The 25,229-nt window shown below is 39.8% G+C and overlaps 2 long non-coding RNA genes across 2 annotated transcripts; both read left to right on the forward strand.

Moving 5' to 3' along the window:
• The first annotated feature begins 152 nt into the window (after positions 1-152).
• On the forward strand, positions 153-1,148 carry LOC119369306 (uncharacterized). Its single transcript, XR_005176987.2, has 2 exons — positions 153-707; positions 789-1,148. It is a non-coding gene; the product is annotated as an uncharacterized LOC119369306 (long non-coding RNA).
• Positions 1,149-2,572: 1,424 nt separating this feature from the next.
• Positions 2,573-4,218, forward strand: LOC110010307 (uncharacterized). Its single transcript, XR_002285284.3, has 5 exons — positions 2,573-2,822; positions 2,981-3,378; positions 3,469-3,633; positions 3,756-3,848; positions 3,938-4,218. It is a non-coding gene; the product is annotated as an uncharacterized LOC110010307 (long non-coding RNA).
• Positions 4,219-25,229: the final 21,011 nt, after the last annotated feature.

A 25,229-nucleotide genomic window follows, 5' to 3' on the forward strand; every position in this document is an offset into this window, starting at 1 on the left:
TAAAAACGTCATGTATGCTTTTAACGAAGTGTTATAAATTCTTTTATTTTTGAAATGTTGTTACAAATTTTTTTATAAAGCCTTATATAATTTCGATAAAATACAATTGAAATGAGCAATTTGATCCTTAAGTTCTTAGGTTTTATTTCGGTTTTTTATAGAGGAAAATTTTGGTTTAATTCCTAAAAGTCGTTAAAAATAAAGAACTAAATTCATTTTAACTCAATTCAGTTTATATATAATTTTGGTTTAGTTGATTTCTTTTTTAAAAAATTCAAATTTACTCATTTTAAAATGACTTATTTTCTCAAACATTCGTTGCACATTATTAAACTCGTTGATTTTTACTCGTTGTAAGTAAATATAATTTTTTATTAATTTTTTTTGTTATAAAGAGCATTAACAAAACAAGAAAAAAAGAATATTTTATTAAATAATAAAATAAAAAAATAAATTTTCTTAAAAAGGAGATTAGCTTAACTTGCCTAATTACATTTTGAATTTATATTATAGGCCCACTCTCTCCAACATCACGAAGAGGATGAATTATGAGGAAGGAAAAGGACTTAGAAAGAACCAATAAGGCATCATAGAGCTACCTTAGATCCACACTTAAAGGGACCGACTACGCTTAGGATATAAATTTGGAAGCACGCCAAAGAGAACATATGACTAGTTGGACATGGCTGGACGAATCATCCGTTCGAGTGAGTATTCCTCTTTATGTCTGCTGATAGAGCCTTTTCAATACAATGGAAAGACATACCATAGTCTAAAGATATTTGCAGATGTTAATGATATTTTGGGAGTTAAGCCGAAGAAGCTTGAGGAAGAGAAAGAATAGAAAGAAGAAGAGAAGTCACTCGAGAAAGAGGGGGTTGAGGAGACACAAGCGGCCGAGGAGGAAAGAAAGAAAACCAGAAGAGGGGCAAGTTGCCTAGGACGAAAGGAAGGAAGAATAGAATAAAGTGAAGGTGAGCGCGAAAGAAGAAGAGGACCGATCATGTGTTACAAGCGATCCGGGCCTGCATAGAAGAGGGCTTTGAAGAAGCTGAAGTTCCTTCTAATGTGTTGATTTCTATTAGTGATGAGTTTGACTGTAATGAACTTTTTATGCTATTTAATGAAATAAACTTCAATTTTGCTTACTTGTTTGATGTCTTTCCTGATGTTTCCATTCATCAAGTAGATAAGCACATGCACAAATTCGACATAACTCATCATGCATGCTTGAATTTAATATTGGCATTAATTGGACCAAACCTAAAACTAGAGTTAAGCACAAAATTTCAAAGTCTACTCATGGGGAAGCCTTCGTATGGAGTTATGAAGACATGCCAGGGATAGATAGTTCTATAGCTGAGCACAAAATTCCTCTGTATTCTGAAGCCACGCTAGTGAAGCAGAAGAGAAGAAGGTTAAGACTATAATGGGCCGAGAAAATTAAAGAGGAAGTGACAAAATAGATAGATGAAGGTTTTCTTAAAGTGGTTCACTATCTAGAATGGTTTACAAACATAGTCCCAGTTCCTAAGAAAGATGGAACGTTTAGAATGCGTGTAGACTACAGGGATCTGAACAAAGCATCACCGAAGGTGGTTTTACTCTCCCTCATATTAATATTTTGATCGACAGTGTAGTGATGATGGGACTACTCTATTATGGATGTGTTTGCAGGGTATAACCAGATTATCATGGCATTATTAGATAAAGGCAAGACAACATTTGTGACGGAGTTTGGTACGTTCTGCTATCGGATATGCTGTTTGGCTTAAAGAAAATAGGGGCTACTTACAAAAGAATGGCAACTGCATTGTTTCATGACATGATCCATAAGGAGTTAGAGGTGTCTATTGACGATATGATTGTCATGACGAAAACACTAGAAAAGCATCCAGCAGCCCTTGAGCGGTTCATGGATCGGACGGTAACATATATGCAGCTGGCGAGTGGTTTGATCGGCTACTTCCTCAAGTCCAGTATTGGGTTGGGAGGTAAGATTTGGCCGTTTCATTGACACACTCCCTCAGATCCAGGGCTGGATAGTCCCGGCTAGCATTATGGCGCTTATGGAGGGGTGGATGGATACTACCCACACTTTCCATCTACCCTTTGATGAGATGATGATCACGACGGTGGATTTTGTTGCCATTACTCGACTACCTTTCGGAGGACAGTCTGTCGTATTTGATGACCAGCTGAGGAATCTGGATCGACAGAGTTTGTGAGAGAGTCTTCGAGCTGCATTAGGCATGGAGCCTACCATTTTCAATAAGAGAGTATGGTATGAGAGCATCATCTCCCATTATGAGGCCATGCCCCAGGATCGTGTAGCTGAAATGGACGTGGATGTGTTAGCCCGAGCTTTTTTATTTTACCTGTAGTCAACTGCATTCTTAACAAATCATGGTAACACGCAAATTTAGCGCTTCTACCCCCACTGCAGGACTTAGATATGACTAGGCAATTTAACTGGGGTACTACCACCTTGTCATATCTGTATTATGGCATAGAATTGTGTGTCCGCAGAGCGCACTTGAAGGTTGGCTATCAGTGAGCCATTGAGTTATTTTTCTTGACTATTTTATTTCTTTCATGCTTTTATTCTTTCTACCTTATTTATTCATGTCTTATTTGCTGTACAGATCTGGGCTTGTGAGCACCGTGTCCTCCCTATGTCGAGGTTACATGGTTTCGATGCTGACACTAGCGCGACATCCCTCCCTTGAGTCCGAGCATGGAAGTTCAGCTGAAAGTATGCATACACAACATCGAAAATCTCAGTGTTTTGACAACTCTTGAACGGCCTAACTTGAGAATGGGTAAGTGTGCAACATCACATTATTTCTGATCTTTTTCTTTTTCTCTATTTTCTTTTCTTCTCATTTTTCTTTTCTTTTTTTTTTTGTCTTCTTCTTTCGCTTTTTTTTTGCTTCTTTTTTTTTTTTTTTTTTTTTTTTTTTTTTTTTTTTTTTTTTAGATAATGAAGCAACCATGGGGCGATGTAGTTGATTACCCTAATTTCATTCAGGCTGCCATTGTGTACCAGTAGAGGTGGCTTTTCCTTCCTGGTTTATTCTACGACATGTATTACCTCGGTGAGAGGGTGTGTGAATGGGAGCTAGGCCCAAACCGAAGGATAGTGCCTCATGATGTGCCGTAATACATGCTTTCCACCATATCTATCCGGTTAGAGCAGATGTTGCGGCTGCTCAGAGGGGGCTGGCTACTACAGACCATTTAGCTACTTTTGTGCCGGATGCTTATGCCATCTTTGTACGGACTTAGATCCTAGTCCATCTCCCTTCTCTCGCTGAATTTGATCCATTTGTAGAAGCGGAGGAGTTAGATAGGGGACATGACGATGCCCCAGTACAAGTGAACTTCATCGACTCTTGATATTCTATCCTCGTCTTTTCTCTAATATCTGTTTTGCATTTATTCACTATATGTGTTTTATTCTTGCAGCAGCAGCAGCAACAGCATGGCAAGCGCGTGAGAGGAAGCTCTAACTCGAGGGTTGTAGATATAGTTGTCGTAGTCGACAAGCTTGAGCATGGACCGGGTGCATCCTTTTCTTTAATCTTGGACTTCATAGGTCAACCCGCTCAGGGCATGCTGGAGACGCATTTGGTGAGTTCGTATCGGATGTCTCCACCTAGTTGCACCCATGTGGGTGATCTTTGTTCTTCTATTCTACTTATTGCTCCTTATTATTTTATTTTCTTATTGTCTACCCCTACTCCACTCTCTAGGTTTCCATTACTGACTATAATGAGGTGAGCCAACTGTACGAGGCGACACGCCTCAAGCTTACTATGGCGAGGCTCTCCGATGAGCACGTCTCTGTAAGTATAAATAGCCACAAAAGAAAATATGCAATGCATATGCCATGTATGCATGCAATGCAACTACTAATATCTATGAATGTGTGTAGAGAGTTAGCATGGTGCCTCCAGCAGGTCGAGGTCGGGGAGCTCAGCGTGGTGGTCATGCTGGTTGAGGAGCTGGAAGCTAGCCAGTTATTATTGATGAGTCAGAGGAGTTCGGTAGTGAGGACTCAGAGGAGACCGAATCCAACATGTCTTGAGCCTACCCCAGCTTTCTCCTTTTCAATTTCTGTCCTTTTTGTGCTTGGACCCAGTTTGGAGAACAATTTGTTTTGTAAAGAATGATTATTCTATTATTGTATAAAGGCCAAGAGCCATTTTCTTTCCATGTCTCTGAGTGATATCGAAGTATTTGTGCTTCATAGCCGATAATTATATTGCTTTTTATTGAGAAGTAAAAACAATAAAGCAACATATTCTACAGTTGACTGCTGTCCAGTGGTGTGCACCGCTAGAGTTATAGTGGCAGCCATCTGTCACTTTGTCTTCTTATTCTTTTGCTATAAAAGCCCAGAAAACTTGTTCACTTTACAAAAGCTTGTCTCTCTTTTCCAGATGAAGCTCTCACTCAAAAACTTCCACAAACTTCTCATTTATTCCACATTCTTAATGGATCAGTCCTTAGCACCTGCATTTGAAGCATTATTCTACAGTCTTAACCATGAGGATTGGGATTTGCCATCACCATTCAAACTTAATGTGGTGAGTTACTATCGGAATATCTGGGTCCAACCTGGGTTGCTGTAGTGGTTAATCAACCACTTTGATCCTTCGACCAACTTATTTCGGCATAACGAATTCAAGATCTATTTATTATTTGAAGAACTCAGCATCATTTTTGGGAGAATATCTGTGATTGAAGAAATTCCTATGATGCCCCGGCTGGACATAGACCCTGCTTTATTAACATTGCTTGTCTTTAGTTTCTCGGCTTATGAGATACAGTCTTATGACTTTAGAGTTGATGTTGTGCCCCTGCGACCGCTTGTAGAACATGCAATGAGTATGGACCGCACTAGCCTATTTTGGCCTTTTCTTGTCTGCTTGTGCCTCCTTAGTCAGTATTTGCTGCTTAGTAGCATTGAAATGAAGGCTATGGTAGCCTTAGGCTGATGCCCATAGTTGAGCATATGGCTAGGCGACGCACCCATTTTCCACTTATTCTGGTAGACACATTTACTTGGCTAGGAGAGTATGCTCGGGACTCTAGCTCTGTGCTCGGTCCAATATGGAGTCTGCTTCTACTGCAAGTAAATGCATTCTCCTTTTTTATTTTTTATTTTTTGCTTTAACTTTGCTTAAGCCGCCCTTGTGGGTTTTTGGCTTAACGAACTTTTCTCCTTTTTTATCATTACTTATTATCTATTTTTGTGCTTTAACTTTTGCTTAAGGCGCCCTTGAGGCTTTTCTTCTTAACGAGCTTTTATCTTTTATCTTTTTTTATATTTCTCTTTTTTTTTTGAATGCATTTGCAATTATGGGCTTTTGAGAAGCTACAGGTGATTGCTCCACCACCGGACCATTTGATGTTCAATTATAGACCTCGAGTCTATATCCGATGTCAGCATCGATTGATTGGCGACACTATGGAAGACTGGACTGATATTTTTCAAGATCTTACCTCTGAAGGAGTTAGATGGACTTGCCCTTAGTGGCACATAAAGCGAGCCACAGTTTCCTCTTACATACTCTATGAGCCCCCGTGTGGATTGTCTATGGCACTTGCTTATTATCCTCGCCGTATAGCTAGGCAGTATGGTCGTCATCAGGCTATCCCTAATTACACACGGTTCAAGGGTGGCCTTCTTACACAGCAGTTTCTATCTCGTTTTATTCCCACTTGGCCTAATCCCACGACTATACCCATTTTTGATGTGGCCGATACCTCTTCCTCAGACTTGTACCGCACTTGGCTGCAGGCTTATTCCAAAGTCGGTGTTGATTAAGAATCGGCTGATCTATTGACAGCTAGATTTCTGTTAGGAACTAGCATGTAGATGCTTTGTCCTTATTTCTAATGAAATGTACTAAACAATGTGCAATTTATGTAATGTATTCACTTATTATGAATGAAATTTCTTTCTGCTTAAAATGCTTGATATAGTTCGTGCTATTTTATTTCACCAGAGTAAATTCACTACATTTTGTATATTGACATAAACTTATCATAACAAGCTTTAAAGTTAATAAGAACACAAAAGGTGAATTCATTAATTGGGCTTTGCCATGAACGTTTCAAGTCATACATAAAATTTCTTTAGCCTATCCAAGTTGACTGGTTCAGTAAACTCATTGTCTTTCATGTCTGATAGCTTCACTCCACCTTTGGAAAACATCTTCTTGACCAGGAACGGCCCCTCTCAGTTAGGCTTAAACTTTCCCCTTGGGTCATGAGTGTTTGGTTGAATCTGTTTCAGAACCAAATCCTCTACTCTAAGTAGCTTTGAATGAACTCTCTTGTTGAAGTGCTTAGCTATCCTCCTTTTATACAATTGGTCCATAAAGCAAGCATTAAGCCTTTTTCCATCTAAGAGTGCTAATTCTTGATAGTGATTTTCTGTCCATTGATTTCTGGAATCTTTGACTCCATCATCATGCGCAAGGACTGCATTTTTGTCTCAGTAGGTAGTACAGCTTCCATACATAGACTAGAGTGTAAAGGGTTGCCCCGTTTGCAAATTTGGCTATCGTCCGGTATCCTCACAAAGCATATTGTAGCTTGCTAGCCCAATCACAGTGATTTTCTACCATCTTCCTTAATATCTTCATGATGGTTTTGTTTGCGGCTTCCACTAACCTATTGGCTTATAGTCCGTAAGGTGAAGACTTGTGGTGTTCGATTCCATATTTCTCTAATAGCATTTTCACTTTTGCTTGGAACTAAACTCCATTGTCTTTCATAACATGATGGGGGATTTCATATCTACAGATCAGGTTCTTTTCAATAAATTTGGCCATTTGCTTGGCGCCTATATTTTTAAATGATTCTGCTTCATCCCATCTTGAGAAATAGTCCACTGCAACCACTATAAACTCGTGTCCATTAGAAGCAGGTGGTGAAATCTTGCCATATGATATCTATTCCCCAAGCTAAATGGCCATGGTGAAATAGAAGGATGTAATTCTGAGGGTGGAATGTGACTCATGTCTCTATGAATTTGGCATTCAAAGCACCTTTTCACAAAAGAAATACAATCCTCTTCCATTATCGACCAGAAGAATCCATGTCTGAGAATTTTCTTAGCAAGCATTTTTTCATTCATGTTGGTGCCGTAAACCCCTGCATGGATCTGTTTCATAACCCTTTTGGCTTCCTTCTTTGATACGCAGCTTAACAATACCCCGTCTGACATTCTTTTGTACAATTGACCATCTGAGATTGCAAATTGTAATGTCAAACACTGTATAACTCTTTTGTCATCTCTAGCAGCTAAATTTGGGTATACCCTCGTAGTCATGCATTGCAGGACATCATAAACCATGGCTTCTCTTCCTCCTCAATATCCAGAATCTTTTCGCCTTCATAACACGGGATGCTACTCGAAGACATCGTAAACGGTTTCTTAGGCATTATAGAAATCTCTTCCCAACCTAATGCTAAGTTAGCCAAGGCATCTGGTACTCGGTTGTTTACTCTGCTTGTAAGTGTGAAGGTCACCTTCTTTAAGTTTTGAACAACAACGTGCAAATGGTCAATATATGGCTTCAATCTGTCTTCTTTAACTTCCCAATTGCCGTTAGCATGCTCGATAACCAGTTTCAGATCACCAACAACCTCAACTTCTTCAGCTTTAACTACAATCTGAGCTTCTAACCCAAATAGGCAGGCTTCAGGTAACACCCTATTTTTCTGTTTCTGAAATAGTAGTTTACCAGTCTATGACTAGTACCACTGGTCCGGGAATCGATATTATTTTGGTCCAGAAAAATTACTATTTATGTTTTATATTTTATTTAATATTTTTGGAGCATGCATACATGGTTTTTATGGGTAGAAAATAAGTAATGAATTTATATGGAGAATTTAGATAATTAGTGAATAGTGAATTATGGTGTTTTATTAATTAAGGAAATTTGAGAAATTATTTTTATGGAGTAAATTTAAGAATTTTGTAGAGATAAATAATATCTTAGAAGTGTTGACGCGTTATTTTATGCCTCCACCTGACCCGATGATGATATGAGGACAAAGGATAAGGTTTCACAATAAACCGGAAGTGTTTGAACCAAAAATTGAATCAAACTGCCCAAAGGAGCCTGACCCGTGTTAGGGCTGCGTCACGCAGCTAGTACCTGCGTGACGGCACTCTTAGCTGCGTCACGCAGCTCTAACAGGACTGACACCTCTGGCGCGCGCCCGTGCAACGGCCTGCACTGTTTGTATGGATACGCGGCAACTGTACGAAAAGTAAGTCGCGTCACGCAGGTTTACGGGTGTGTCACGCAGCTTCTACCCGCGTGACGCAACTGCTCTGTTGCCCTAGCCATATAAATACAACATTTTACAGCAAAAACGGGACTTTTTGCACTTTTGACATTTTGCTCTCATTTTCCTCTAAGAAATACAACTTTCTAAGTTTAGGTATCTAAAAAACGACTAAAGCTCTTTCTCAAGAACTCCACTGAGTAAACTTGAGATAGATCAAGTCATAGATATTTAGATTTAAGATCAAAGAAAGATAATACAAAAAGATAAAAAGGAGGAAAAGAGAGGAAAATAATTTTATTTTCGTGAAAGAACTTGGTGATTGCGCTCCTGGGATTGTGAAACATTATCTCTAAATCAATATCAGCGTATGCAATCCTCAAATCTGAGGGCTAGGTAACGATTCTAACTTTTCTTTTTCGTTTTTAGTATTCTATCTCTTAAAATCTCATTTTCACATTGTTTAGTTGAACTGTTATTGATAAAACGCAAGTTTGCCCATTGTTGAACTCTTTTGGGTTGGTTTTAATCACTTTAAACAAAAAGAACACGTAAAAAAGGGAAGGTTTGAAAGGTAGTTGCGGACCAGAGCAGCCGCGTCACGTAGCTACTACCTGCGTGACGCGACTGTTCGAGTCCAAAATCCTTTATTTTGGGTTAGACCACCTGCGTGACGCAACTGTTCGCGTACTCAGTTTTTATTTTGTTTTTATACTCTGTTTAGTGTTTCATTGTAAATAAATAATCAATATGCCTGAGTGTTTTAAATAAACTATGAACAGCTCCGCCACGTAGCTAGAAGTTTCGTCACGCGACTGTTCTTCATAGAACAGCTGCGTGACGCGACTGTTCTAGTCTACAGGATCATAACTAGAGTTCCGTCACGCGACTGTTCTTTATAGAACAGCTGCGTGACGCAACTGTTATAAGTTTCAGAATAAGAGACAAGAGTTGCGTCACGCGACTATTCTTCGTAGGACAGCTGTGTGACGCAACTGTCTCCCAGTTTTAATTTACTTTTGTTATTTTATTTTAACTCCACGTCATTAAGTATATTTTAATCCTAATCCAGGAAATGATCAATTATGGGCAAATTAAGTTTTAGTCAAGCAAAGTCAATTAATTATTGATGATTATGAGATTTTTAAGATTTTATTTCTTATCGTTTATTATTAATTACATTACTAAACTCGGTTTGTGGCCCGCCTTTAACCATAAGGCAAGAGCGGGTCTTTTACTTTATTTGATATGTATTATGGATGGATGATGGATGATATGATTTATCTGTGATGAATGCAATGAATGAATCTAATTGGGACGGCTAATTAATTTTCCACATAGGAACTCGGTTTGATTTATTCGGGTTGGGTTTAAACAATTCGGCTTTTTCTAAAATAAAATCAAATTAGAAATCGTAGGTTAAAAGAGGTCGGTTTTCCCGGCGTCGGCTTCCAACGGGCCGATGTACCTAATTCCCTTACTTAGAATCTCATTGGTTCATTTGACCAGTTTTTAAAATAAAAGGCCTCGAATAAAATGGGTTAAAATGGAGTCACTTTTACGAAATAAAAAAATGGAAACGGTCCCATTGCCGAAAAAATGGGTGGCGACTAAAAATGATTTATAAGACCGATTTATCGGCATCGCGTATCCAAAAAAAGTTTTTATCACCGCTTCTCCAGAATAAATGCACATCAAAACAATAGAACCGTGATTTTTCTCCGGGGGGAAAACAAGAAGGAATTTAATTGGAGAATATTTTTAGCCATTAGATTAGAGTACCATTAACTTAATCTTAACCTCCAAAATATCACTTCTTAAGGAAGTGGTGGAAAATGACTAAAATGCCCTTATTGAGTATAAAAGTCAATGTTTATCACTTGAGCAACAATTTTTCTTTTTCTTCTTTTCTCCTCTCTTAGACGTCCTCTTCTTCCTCTCCTTCTCTTTGTTTTTCTTCAATTCCTACTTAGTGAAAACACCATTTTCACTCTATTAAACCTTAAGTAAGTGATTAATCTTGAAGATTTAAGCTTTGGAATTGATATTTGGTGATTATTTTCAAGGAAATTTGGAGATTTCTCTACTTAGTCAAGTAAGTGATTTAATGACTTTCTTTTTATTTTTGGCAGTTGATTTCTCTTTTAGCATTTCCATGTCCATTCATGCTCCAATTCTTCTTTTATTTGTCTTCTTCATTTTGATTTTTGATTTTCTATTTATGTATGTTGACGCGTGTCTTTATACCCCCGCCTGATTCGATGGAGATGAGGATGCAGAATGAAGGGTTAATGCTATCTAGAAGTCTTTTAATCCAAGGATTTAAATTAAACCGATTTTAAGTTTCTGGTTAGGTCAAAGTTGCGTCACGCAGCTAATCAGGCGTGTGACGGCACTGTCAGCTGCGTCACGCAGCTCTAATCCAACGTCACAAAAAATGATGACATAACGGTTTTTTTATTCTGTCTGAGCGACACGTGGCTGTGGTCCAGAAAGGAAGCTGCGTCACGCATCTAACAGATCTGTCACCCAGCCGTAAGCTGCGTGACGCAGCTACTCTCTGCTGCCCTACATCTATAAATTGATCTTTTTCTCTCGTTTGAGGGACTTTTGAAGGCTTTTTGAAAAACTCACTTTCAGCTATATTTTTCTCCAGAGACTCTTCTGAGTTCATTTGAAGAAAAATTGCCATTAGATATCAATTTAGGTAAAAACAAAATCATAAAAAGAAAAAAGTCAAGAGAGAAAAGATTAAGTGTTTGAATCCTTGGTGATAAAGCTTCTGGGAGGCCTTAACTATCATTTGTTAAGGCATTTAAGCCACTTTCAATCCTCAATCTGAGGATTAGGTAACTCCTTTATCCTTTTTTTTATATTTTTATTTACTTTTGTTGTTTTAGTAGTTTAAACTTCTTTAAACTGTATTCTGTTCATCTTTGGTCATTTTAGGTTTTCTTAAAGCATATTTAGATAAAAAATGATTTGAACAAATCATTTGAAAAATAAACTTGGGCCAGAGCAGTTGTGTAACGCAACCAACGGATCTGTAATAGATCTAGAAGATGCGTGATGGATCTGTTCATATCATTTGAAAAATAAGCTTGGACAAGAGCAGTTGCGTCACGCAACCAACGGATCCGTAACGGATCTGGAAGATGCGTGACGGATCTGTTCATATCATTTGAAAATAAGCTTGGACCAAAGCAGTTGCGTCACGCAACCAACAGATCTGTAACGGATCTGGAAGATGCGTGATGGATCTGTTCATACCCAAAATTTTATTTCTATACCCATTGTTCTATTTTCCAGATTGTGGATTTAAAATAAGTTTCTAATGGATTTGGAGTTTTAGGGACAGTTTCGTCACGGAACTATTAGATCCGTCACGGAACTAGAAGATCCGTGATGCAGATGTTCTAAGATTTCAGAAATTATTTTTGTTTTTTTTAAAAAAATAATAAATTTTGCACAAATTAAAGTTTAATTTTTCCAATAAATCCGAAGATGTCCAATTATGAACAGATTGTAATTTAATTAAGTGTAGAGTACTAAAATGTAATTTTGCGTATTTACTTGTATGAATTTTACAATTTTCGGTTGAATGAAAAATGAAATTAAATTTATGGGTTTGTTAGTAATTTGCATGTTTAGGATTAAATTAAAAAATAAAATGTGATTTAGGTGCTAAACAATAATTATGCATGATTTTGGTTTTTGGTTTTTGGGTTTAATTTTGAACCGGGTAGAATGTATTTTAGGTTCGGTTTGTTGCCCGCCTTGAACCATAAGGCAAGAGCGGGTATTTTATTTATTCGATTTAATTGCTTTGGTTTGAATGATTATAAATGCGATAATTGGATTTGATTGGGGCGATTAAGTAATTTTCCATATAAGAACTCGATCCGATTCATTTGGGTTGGGTTTAAGTAAATGAATAATTTGGCTTTTCTAACTAAAATAAATTAGAAATCATAAGTTAAAAGAGGTTGGTTTTTCCATGCGTCGGCTTCCAACGGGCCGGCGTATCCAATTCCCTTACCCAGAATCACATTGGTGCACCTGACCAGTCTTTTTTTTTTAATAATTTGGCCTTAAATAAAATTGGATTTAAAATGGAATCACTTTTTTTAAAATCAAATTGAAAACGGTCTCATTGCCGAAATAATGGGTGGCGACTCAAAAACTATTTATAAGACCTATTTATTGGCATCGTATACAATAAAATGTTTTATCACCACTTTTCATAATAAGATTACTTTCCACATCAAAATAAATAAAATAAAAAAGGATGTTTTCGAGCCATACGGGGGGCTCGGTACAAAAACAGATTGGCGACTCCGCTGGAGAAATGCACCCGCTAATCCCCGGTTATTTTTAATAATTAGTCGGTTGTAATTAGGAATTAACTCTAAAAACCTACGTTTTCTAAAATTGGAAATAAAATTGATTAGAAAGCCGTCGGAAAATTCTTTAATCGTCCTTGTTTGTTTATTTGCTTTCCTTTATTTTTCTAAGTTCTTGCATCCATACTGCATTCCTTTCTTCTCACCACTTTCTACCCAAAATTATCCCTCGGTATTGTTGTTAACTTCGGAGGTGGATCCAGCCTAAACCTTGCGTTTTAGGCACATCCACCCGAGAATTAGCAATTTTACCAACCGCAAGCCTAGTACCTTAAAAGGTGCATCAAAAGGAGTAGGCTCACGTGAAAGCCCAAATCCTGTTTGCAGAACCCAGACCTCGTAAGCCCAATGGACCAAAGCCCATGCATGCAGTTGAAAGCCCTAGTCACTTCCCCATAAGGAAAACCTGAGTCTATTTGCTGTTGTTCTGTTGCATTCATTCTGAGAGTTTATATCGCCAATCTCAAAACCCCATTTGGTTGTCGAGATTAGACCAAATCCTAGGAAATAGGTGTCGAAATTTTTACCAACGGAATTTGTGTGCGGGAGAGATAAGGTTGCAAGGCATGCATTTCCCAACTCCTGTCCCTGCGTGTTATAAACTGTTCATATGCTATGACATTCATGCATCACGTGATATTTTCGTTTCAGCCATGCATTAATAAGAGCTAATTTTCGATATGGACATTTGATCTTGATTTTGAGAGTGGACCTCTAATTCATTTTGAATAACATAATGCAATCGTTTATAGTGAATTGATACCCAAAAGAAAAGGGAGTTATAAGGGGGTATCGACTCCTTTGAATTTTCACATTTCTTGCGTTATTTGAAAGTAAGCGTGAGATTGCAAAAAATTATAATTAATCAAAATAAGATCCTACTTGGGACCATCTGTTCCAAGGCAAAAAGTAAGGACACAAAAACAAAAAAAAAATAATAAGAAATATCTTGCTTGGAAATTCTTTCATTCCAAGGCAAAAATTAGGGACTCGAGAGAAAATAGCGACTGTAAAATCCAAAAGTAACGGTCGATGACAAATAATGCCGAAAATGTTTGAATACAAAGGAAATTATTACTATGTTATTCATGTCGAATTTTAGGTCCAGCCGTCAAAAACGAGATCTTATTTCCATACTGGTTATGAGCACATTAGATTTGCATTTCTCATCCTATGTGCCTTTATTCTTCATGCATACATGCAGAACCCCCTTAACTAAGGTCCTTTTATCTATTAGCCAAAATTGATCCGTCTCGAAAAATCACTTCGGGAGTTTGGCACCGACATCCTGGTCAACATCTGGTCAGAGTGTCCCCAATCCCCGAGCGTGCTCCGGTTAGTTCTGTGGTTAGTTCAAGTTTGTCTGGTTCGGTTTCTGGTTCAGATCTAGTTGTAGTTGAGATGGCTGACGGTGGTGTGAATGAGACTGGTTTTTCTCCGGCCTAGTTAAAGGCTATATTTGATATAATAGCCACTGCTTTTGCTCAAGAGAGGGTACAGAATCAGGTTCCTCCTTCTTCAAGTAATCAACCGTCTTCCCCTGTAGTTGTGGAAAGGGAGACTCCAGAACCCACCTTGGGTAACCGAGCATCAGTTGGTAATGTTGGTCCGGTTGAGAACGATCTGATAAAGCAGTTAGCAGAATTGAAGGATAAGGTGGAGAAGATGTCTGTTTCAAAAGAAAAAGATGCAGTCACCAATTTTCATGTGGCCGCATATGTCTTGAAGCCCACAAGTTCTACTTCTTCCAAGACCTTTAAACATACCTTATTCGAACGAGATAATGACCCAAGGTCTCATTTGTCTGAGTTCATTCGTGTTGCCCAGATGAACTGGTATGATGAAGAAGATGTGTTACGGGCATTCCCTTAGACTTTGCACAAGAGCTGTAGGAAATGGTATGACGGTTTGGATGTGGAGATACAGAGAGATTGAGTTAAGCTTCAGACTGCTTTTCTCAAGCATTTTAAAACAGATGATAGTGATGAGTTTGATCTCCGCGATTTGGAGAGTTTAAAGCAAGGGAAGGATGAAAGCTTCTCCGATTACTATAAAAGATGGAGAACAAAGTTGTTTATGGTGCAGACGAGGCCAAAGGATCAAGAGTTGATCCGAATTTTTAGTCGAAGCTTATTACCTTACTTTAAGGAGAGGATGCTGGCTCAACCTCTCACCGACTTTTCTCTGGTACAAAGGGCTGGATTAAATATTGAAGAGTTGTACAACGAAGAGAAAAAGAAAAGCCGAGGGTTTGGTAATTACCGGTCTTCCTACGGTGATCAGAATAGAAATGCTGGTAATGCTGCTACAAACCAGTCGGGGAGTAGCAATACAGTTGGAGCTGTTAATGAGAAAATGAGAAGGGAATTCACTGATTTAGGTAGACCTTTAAGCACAGTTATGAGATCTTGCATCAAGAATGGTGTGTTGTCAAAGTTATCAATTGATCCGTCTAGGCCTATTCGGGGTAGGTTTGTTGATTAAGATTGTGAGTATCATCAATGCAAAGGTCATTCTATTGATGATTGCTTCAAGCTCAGACATGATATACAAAATTTGATAGATAGTGGGAAGATCACTAAGCCTTCTAAGCATAGTAAGCCAAGCACACGGAATAATCCTTTGCCGCAGTACCAGTATAACTATCCATCTCACAAGTCTCAAACAGGTGGATCAGTTAATGTGATTGGAAGTGGTTTGCCTGAAGAGTTGGTATTGGCTGAGGCAGAGTTGGAAGAGAGGATGTGTGCTATGTTAAACATTTGGGATGACTGCAGTAGTGAAGAAGAAGTGGAAAGGAAGCCAGTGAAAGTCGAGATAGAAAAGAGTATCGCAGTCAAGATTGGGGAGATACCAGACAATAAAGATGAACAGGTTCAGCTAGCAATTCAAAATAGTTTGGCTGATCAAGCAAACCAGTGATATTACAGTAGTGATGATGATGTGAATGAAGTTGGTGTCCAGAGTTTGACCTGGAGCGGTCGTGTATACAATCCTGACAAGAATTCCCTGGTAAGGGGAAAAGGAATTGTCATTGATCGGATAGAAAAGAAGATATCAGAGAAGGGTGAAGAGCAACTCAAAGAGAAAAAAAAAGGAAGTTGAAGTGGATAAAGCACAGAAGAAGGTTACTAAAATAGGTGAAAGTAGCCAGAACAGAGTACCGAGCGGGGTGACAGCAAATTCAGCACTAAGTCAATTACAGAGGACTAAGGCTAAAATCTCATTATGGGATTTATTGATAGCTTCGAAAGAACACAGAGAAGCTCTGTTGGAGGCTATGACGTTTGTCAGAGTTCTTGCAGGAATTCAGAGTGTGGATATGATTAACGTGCTACAGCGCAGGATAGGTGAGGTAACTTTCTTCGATTCTGATCTTCTTCCCGAAGGTAGGAACCATTTTAAACCTCTGTACATCCAAGTTGGTGTTAATGGAAGGGAGACTCGTAATGTGATGGTTGATAATGGGTCAGCATTGTGCGTTTGTCCACTAAAAATGTTATCCAAGTTCCAGATTGAAGAGTCGGAGCTCAAGCCATCTACCATGGTTGTAAAAGCTTATGATAACACCATGCGTGGTGCTAAGGGAATATTCAGAGCAAAGATTTCAACAGGAGTAGTAGAGAGTTGGGTGGAAGTGATAGTCTTGGACATCTCGGCTAATTGTGCTTTGCTGTTGGGAAGGCTGTGGCTTCATCCTTTGGGTGCGATTCCATCCACATTGCACAGAAAGGCCAAGATGCCTTGGAGCACCAATGTTGTAACGATTAATGCTCAAGAAGAACTGAATGTTGCTGCTGTGGAAGGTATAGAGGCAGCTGTGACCTTATCTGGATTTCAAGTGGCTGTAATTGACAATGTTATAATCACTGAAGAGAAAAGTGCAGTTAATAGGATGAGCCCTTTCTCCCAAAAGATGATGAAGAAAATGCAGTGGAAGTACGGCAAGGGGTTAGGCCGAGATTTGCAAGGCAGGTTTGAACCAGTGCCATCTTCAAGTGGTCAGAAGCACCGATACGGTTTGGGGTACTCAAAGAACAGGAAGAGAGAGAAGTGTGAAGTTCAGTCTCCGAAGAAAGAGTCAGGATTGAACAGGATTTGCTTTACCCTAGAGGCTTCCGAAGGGTTTCAGAGAAGAGGAAAAATGTATCTAGGCTTGGAGATTTTTATGACAGATTTTGAGGAATAGATCATCAAGTCTCCAGAGCCTTCCTTTGAGCAATTAATGGATGGTACACGATTTATGATTGGCATGGTTCAAGTAGGAAGTGGCTTAGAATGGTCCCAGAAGATGCTAGAGTTTGAAGACTTTCTCGGGATTGGGGACGAAGCTTCAAAGATGATTCAAGAGCAGAAGTCCAAGGCGAGGATCCTCCAATCATTGCTAGCAGCAGAAGATGCAAAGGAAGATGCTGGAGATGACAAAGCGCACAGAAATGAAAGAAAAAGCTACCTCAGAGACCGAAGATGCTCCTAGTGCCGATGAAGTAGTGCAAACCATTAGAGATAGCTGTGATGAGTGTATTGAACAAGATCTTAATCCTGTTTTTTGTTTTTCTGAATGTTGCTTTGAGAATGATCTGGATGGATTTCCTTTACTATTTCAATCAATGGAAGTGAATTTTGATTACTTGTTTTCTTGTTTTCCTGATTGTTGTGTTCATGGCATTGATTATACCACACGCATATTTGACATAAATGCATTGCATCATTTCACATTTAACCTAAGCACCACCGAAGATCCCAAAATAATCGAAATCGGATCAGACTTGAAGCTTGAGCTCAGAAAGGATCTCCAAGAATGTCTCAAGAGGAATTCAGAAGTCTTTGCTTCGAGTTATGCTGATATGCCGTGTAACGCCCCAAAATCTTTGAATCTTAAAATGATATTATTTTATCGGGTCATGAATGGTGCTGCAGAGAGGGGGATAATATTTTATTTAGATCCAAGGAAACTTATGAATACTCAATTACTTCTAATTCATAATCTTATTTTATGATTTGTATGTTAAGTTAAGACGGTGTCTCCGGCACCGAATGTGGCATTCGTCGTCGGGTCTCACGGGACTGGACGGAGGGTGTTACATGTCGGGGATCGACAGGTCAATTGCAGAGCATTTCATCCCTACCGATCCGAATATCAAGCTAGTAAAGCAGAAAAGAAGACGGGTCAGACCAGAGTGGCAAGACAAGATCAAGGCTGAGGTTTAGAAACAGCTAGATGCAAGTTTCTTGGAGGTAGTGCATTACCATGAGTGGTTAGCAAACATAGTCCCTGTGCTTAAGAAGGATGGGAGACTAAGAGTTTGTGTCGACTACAGAGATTTAAACAAAGCCTCGCCCAAAGATGACCTCCCACTTCCACATGTAGATGTTCTGATCGACAGTGCTGTAGGAATGGGATGTTATTCCATTATGGATGGATTCTCTGGGTACAACCAAATCCTGATGGCTTTAATTGACAAGCACAAGACCGCCTTCACTACCGATTTTGGGACCTTCTGTTATAGGGTGATGCCGTTTGGGTTGAAGAATGCCGGAGCAACATATTAGAGAATGGCTACAACCTTGTTTCATGATATGATCCATAAAGGATTGGAGGTATATGTGGATGACATGGTGATCATGACAAAAACACAAGAAGAACATACGGAAATGTTGGAAAAGTTCTTCGCGCGGGTCAAACAATACAATTTAAGACTCAATCCTAAAAAGTGCATATTTGGGGTAATGAAGGGGAAGTTGTTAGGTTTCGTTGTGGGACCTAACAGGATTGAGATTGACCCAGATAAAATAAAAGCCATTCAAGACATGGAACCGCCAAGAACAGAGCGTCAGGTGAGAAGCTTCTTGGGAAGATCCAGTATATCAGCATGTTCATTTCCAGATTATCTATTACCTGTGCTCCAATCTTCAAGTTGCTTAGGAAGAACCAGCCGGTCAGATGGAACAAGGATTGTCAGAAGGCCTTTAACCATATAAAGAAGTACTTGATGAATCCACCAGTGTTAAGTTGTCCTAAACCGGGAGAACCTTTGATTCTGTACTTGTCTGTAGAGGATGCAGGAGTTGGAGCTATGTTGGCACAACCTGATGCTGCTAGAGTAGAAAAGGCCATCTATTATATCAGTAAGAAATTACTGCCTATTGAGGAGAAGTATAATTTGATAGAGAAGACATGTATGGCAGTGGTGTGGTCGATTAAGAAGTTGATGTCTTATTTTGATTCTTTCAGGATCACCTTTGTTTCTAAAATTGATCCTATGAAGTATCTTCAGAAAACACCTACTCTAGAAGGACGGTTGTCCAAATGGTTAATTTAGATGTCCAGTGTAGATGCGGAGTTTGTCATAAAGAAGACGGTCAAAGGTCGGGTTGTTGCAGAATTCCTGGCTGAGAATCCCATCGTAGATGATGAACCATGGGAACTAGAATTTCCAGAAGAACATTTGTTATGTGTTGAAAAAGGGGTCTGGAAACTATACTTTGACGGATCAGCCAATAGGAATGGAGCTGGAGCTAGTATTGTGATAGAAGCGCCCAATGGCGAGGTGACAATAATGTGCAAAAGGTTGCTGTTCCCAGTCACTAACAATATGGCAGAATACGAAGCATGTATTATGGGAATCGAGTCTTTTCTTGCAACAGGCGCTAAGGAGGTTGAGGTGATAGGAGACTCATTGTTGGTTATTGAACATGCCAGTGAAAGATGGAAAGTTGAGGAAGATAGGCTGAAGCCCTATGTTGAATACTTGTTAAAGAAAGCAGCACTCTTTGACAAGATCACTTTTACTCACATAGGTAGAACTCATAACAGAATCCTAGATGCTTTGGCAAACCTAGCCTTAGTGTGGCAGGATTTGAGTAAGATCCCAAAGAAGCCATTTATCATTACCGCAGCAAATATGCCATGCTATGAAGAACATTTTGTGAATCAGGTTGTGTTGACGCGTGTCTTTATGCCCCCACCTAACCCAATGAGGATACAAGGATACGGAAGGAAGGGTTATTGCTATCTAGAAGTCTTTTAATCCAAGGGTTTAATTTAGACCAATGTAAATGTGTTTGGATTGCGTAAGAGTTGCGTCACGCAGCTATCAGGTGCGTGACGACACTGTTGGTTGCGTCACGCAACTCCAATTTAGATGATGTCACCGAGAATGTCGACATAACGGTTTTTCATTCTATCTGAGTACGTGGCAGTGGTCCAGAAAGTGAGTTGCGTGACGCAGCTATCGGATCCATCACGCAACCGTAAGCTGCGTGACGCAGCTATCCTCTGTTGCCCTACTTCTATAAATTCATAGTTTTATCTCTTATTGGGGACTGGTTTTTAGGGTGTCTAAAACATACACTTGTGGCTAAGTTTTTCTCCAGAGACTCTTTTGAGTTCCCTTGAAGAAAAATAGCCATTAGACATCAATTAGGTTAAAAAAACGAAAGTCATAAAAGAAGAAAAAGCAAGAGAGAGAAAAGAGTGAGCGTTTAAATCCTTGTGGACAAAGCTTCTGGAATCCCTTAACCGTCATTCTTTAAGGCGTCTAAGCCGTTTACAATCCTCAGTCTGAGGGTTAGGTAATTCCTTTACGCTCTTTTTTTTTGTATTTTTATTTATTGTTATTTATTTTGTTATTATTTTAGTAGTTTAATCTTAGTTAAACGGTATTCTGTTCACTTTTGGTCGTTTTTAGATCTTATTAAAGCGTGTTTAAATAAAAGAACGATTTAAATAAGCTGTTTGAAAAGTAAGCACGGACCAGAGTAGTTGCGTCACGCAGCCAGTAGATCCGTAACGGACTTGGCAGATGTGTGACGGAGCTGTTCATGTCCAAAATATCGTTTCTTTACCCAGACCAGTTGCGTCACGCAGCTATCAGATCTGTAACAGATCTGGAGGTTGTGTCACGGAACTGTTCATGTGCAAAATTTAATTTTATTTTCAATATTCTATTTCTTGATTGTGGATCTAAAATAAATGGTTGATGGCTCTGGAGTTTTAAGAACAGTTAGGTCACGCAACTATCGGATCCATCACGCAACTGTTCTTCCAAAGGATAGCTGCGTGACGTGACTGTTCTAGGGTTCCAGAAACAATTTTTGTTTTTTTTTAAAAAAATAATAAACGTTGTACAAAATCGATTTAATTTTTTCAATAAATCCGAAAATGACCAATTATGAACAGATTGCAATTTAATTAAGTTTAGAATATTAAATAATAATTATGCATGATTTCTGGATTTTTGGTTTTTGGGTTTAAATTTTGAATCGGGTAGAATGTATTTTTAGGTTCGGTTTGTGGCCCGCCTTTAACCATAAGGCAAGAGCAGATCTTTTATTTGTTTGATTTAATTGCTTTGGTTTGGATGATTTAAATGATTATGGATGCAATGATTGGATTTGATTGGGACGATTAATTGATTTTCCATATAAGAACTCGGTTCGATTCATTCGGGTTAGGTTTAAATAAAGAAATAAATTGGCTTTTCTAACTAAAATAAATTAGAAATCGTAGGTTAAAAGAGGCCGAATTTTCCCGGCGTCGGCTTCTAACGGGCCGGCGTACCCAATTCCCTTACCCAGAATCGCATTGTTGCGCCTGACCAGTCTTTTTATAATATGGCCTTAAATAGAATTGGGTTTAAAATGGAGTCATTTTTATAAAATAAAATTGGAAACGATCCCATTGCCGAAATAATGGGTGGCGACTCAAAAGTGTTTTATAAGACCGATTTATCGGCATCGCATCCAAAAAATGTTTTGTCACCACTGTTCATAATAAAATCATTTTCCATCAAAAACAAAAGGACATGTTTTTCTTGTTGCTCGGGGGCGGTATGAAAACAGATTGGCGACTTCGCTCGAGACTGCATCCACTAACCAGAGGGCGGTATGAAAACAGAGGGCGGCAGCTGCCGCCGTGGCTTGTCCACTTTCTATTTTTTCGTTTCGAAGGCTTTTTCAGGAGTTTCGTACCTCCAAAAAATATTTCGGGACCAATTCCGCGATTCTCGTAATTTTCCGGACGTTTTAAGTATCATATTGGCATACTTTCGGTGAACTTTCCGAATGGCCTCCGGTCCGGCCGGACTGTTTGCAGTCCGTGAGAACAGGCTTTTTGAGCCTCAAAATTTGAGTATTCACAGTTGCCCCCCACCGACAACCATAAAAATGATTTATGGGAGTCGGTGGTTGTCTGAAAAATAAATTTTGAAGGCGAAAATCAGACGCGTTCCGAAGACCCGCCTTTTGGCCTTCGTGGCCAAATTGGGCCTGTGTGGCCAAATTGGGCATTTTTGGGCCTTTGGGGCCATGTTGGGAATTTTTGGGCCTTAGGGGCCAAAATGTGAACTTCTGGGCCTTTGTGGCCAAATTGGGCATTTTTGGGCCTTTGGGGCCAAGTTGGGAATTTTTGGGCCTTAGGGGTCAAAATGTGAACTTCTGGGCCTTTGTGGCCAAATTAGGCATTTTTGGGCCTTTGGGGCCATGTTGGGAATTTTTGGGCCTTAGGGGCCAAAATGTGAACTTCTGGGCCTTTGTGGCCAAATTGTGAACTTTTGGGCATTTGGGGCCAAATTGGGAATTTTTGGGCCTTAGGGGCCAAAATGTGAAATTTTTTTTTTTTGTTTCTACAGTTACTGTTTTATTAGCATGCACAATTGGACTAAGAGTCTCTCCAAGGTAGAAAAGATCAATTTGGGGAGGTACGGTCTATCTCCTATTGCTACCCTTAGGGGAGTAGTTATAGACTTGGTGTGATCCCAATGCCCCTTTAGTCAAGCATGAGGTCAAATTTGGGTATGTTCGGTCATTTGAAAGCCTGTTTCAGTTCAGCCGGCCACAAGCTAGGGCCATGATTGTTGGTGACCAGAAAGCAATTATGCTGCCCCTGATTGACGAATTTTCAGAGGTTCAATCAGACGACCCAGACCGTGTGAGGCTGAGAATGCGGGCCTTGGTTTTCTGCTTATTAGCTGGTTTCTTGTTCAACAAGGACCCAGGCTTTGGGGATTTGCGACTCTGCCCCATGATTCGACAGATGGAGGATATGGGTTGCATCGGCGGCATTGTGCTGGCAGAGACTATCAGGAGCCTTGATAGAGCTGCTTTAGGCTTCGATGACTGGACGGTCTCTCCGACTATTCTCCAGGTATTTCCTCTTTTCCTCTTCCTTTTTTCTTCTTTCTATTGGTTCGTTCCTTTGTAATAGAAAAGATCCATTACTCAGGTTTGGTTAAAGGATCACCTCCAAGTGGTTGCTGCTCCTACTTTCTTGCCTTACAACCCTTCTCAGTATCGTATGCGGAGGATCCTGATCACTCATCCGTCCACTGATGCATGGACCTCATGGCTGATTGAGTTGGGTCCAAATGATGTACTGTGGTACATTTCCTGGTATGACATCACCCGCTTCATCCAGGTTAGCTTCTGCCACACCCAAGTCTATCTGCTAGGCCTTACACATTGCACGTGGTACTGCGCTTCGCGCGTTTTGAGGCAGATGGGGATAGACCAGACTGTTCCAATTGTAGATGGCACTTCAGCTGATTCAGCCATCACTCCGGGCGTTACTCGAGCCGTCCTTAGGGCTTGGGTTAGAGACCATCACATGGTTAGGCCTTTACCTAATCCTGCCGGTGTTCAGACTTCTTCTGAGTATCGAACCTGGTTCATTGTCGTTGTTTGGCCGATTGAGAGGCCAAGGAGGACCGCACTGCTGAGTGCACTTGAGGGTTGGGCTCAGGTTGACGCTGATAATGAGGTTGGGACTGATGAGGAGATTGTGTTGGCTCCTCGGACAAGCGAGGTTGGAGAGAGTTTAGCAGCTAGGGATGACTCAGAGGATGTTGCCCCACGGAGGCGATGGGACACCTAGACTCTTATAGGCTTTTGGACTTTTGTTGTTTTTTCCCTTATTTTGACTTTTTTCACTTTTTATTTGGGACTTTGACTTTGGATTTTGGATTTTGTTCCTTGGCTTTGGATGTATGTTTCGTTTTTTTTTTTTTTTTTTTTTTGGACTTGGACTCAGACTTCATTATTTATTTATTTTTCTTGGACTCTTTTGCTTTCTGCTTGACTTCGGACTGTTTGACTTTATGGCTTTAATTGGAATGTCATTTGACTTTTAAGCTTTCCAAGCATTTTCCAACTTTATTTATTCAAGCTCTAATTTTTGCCTAAGCCGTTGTGAATACTCAAATTTTGAGGCTCAAAAAGCCAGTTTTCCCGGCCGCGGCGGTGCCGGCCGCCCTTAAAGCCTGTGAATCCCCATTTTTTTTTTAGGCTCATAAAGACTGTTTTTCTCAGACTGCAAACAGTCCGGCCGGACCGAAGGCCATCTTGGAAGTTTACCGAAAGTATGCCAATATGGTACTTGAAATGTCCGGACAAATATGGTACTTGAAATGTCCGGACAATTATGAGGATCACAGAACTGGTCCCAGAATATTTTTTGGAGGTTCGGAACTCCCGAAAAAGCCCTCGGAGTGTTAAAGTAGCAAAACCACCAGGCACGGCGGTCCAACCGCCGAGCACCGACGGCCTGAGCCGTCAAGCTCAGGCGGCCCAGCCGCCGGCCACCGGCGGCCTCAGCTGCCGAGCTCTGGCGGCCCGAGCCGCCGATCCCGGGTGGCCCGGCCGCCGAGACCCGGTGGCCCGGCCACCGAGACCCGGCGGCCCGAGCCGCCGAGCTCCGGCGGCCCGGCCGCCGAGCTCCGGTGGCCCAGCCGCCGAAACAGTCCTTTTTTTTTATAAATAGCGGCCCCGGGCCTTCTGTTTTCCTCACTCAGTCTGTGTTGACGGACGCTCCTTCTCCCTTACGCTCCTTCTCCCTTACGCTCCTTGCGATTCTTTACTGCTTTTCTGCATTTTTTATTTAGCTTTATTATTTTCTTGCTTTGTTATTTGGTCATTTAAAATTAAATTAATTAATATTCCCTTAACGGAGAGCTTAACCTGGAGTTAAGAAGTGGCCGTCGATTAAATCAGGTACATGAACTAAACTCTGCCTATTTAATTTTAGCATTTCATACATTCTTCTCTTCTACTCCTAATAATTCTATAACTGCATAAATGCATTCATGACATCTTTAGGAAAATAAACTGCCTCAAATAAATAAGTTTAGGCTAAATGCCCGGTTAATAAATAATCGTGGTATTAAAGTCTAAATCCGACAATATTGGCTTAAAATACCTAGTTAATTAATAGCTATGGTATAATTGCCTTTATTTCGAACAGTCCGGCTTAAGTCCAATTAATCAATAATTGTGGCTAAAAAGCCTTAATCAATCACGTTTTGGCAACAAATTGCCTACAATTAAATCAACCACATTTTGGCAACAAATTGCCCACGGTTCAATCAATTTTGGCAAATAAATTGCCTATAAATTAGATTAACCACTTTTTAGCGACAAATCGCTTAAATCAGAAGCTTTGGCAAAATGCCTTAGAATTAATCAATCTTTTGGCTAAAAGCCTTCAAACAATCATTTTGGCGACAATCGCCTAAA

This window comes from Jatropha curcas, chromosome 7 (genome assembly GCF_041381405.1).
Source record: "Jatropha curcas cultivar XTBG-Jc1 chromosome 7, XTBG_Jcur_1.0, whole genome shotgun sequence".
Classification (NCBI taxonomy): Eukaryota; Viridiplantae; Streptophyta; class Magnoliopsida; order Malpighiales; family Euphorbiaceae; genus Jatropha; species Jatropha curcas.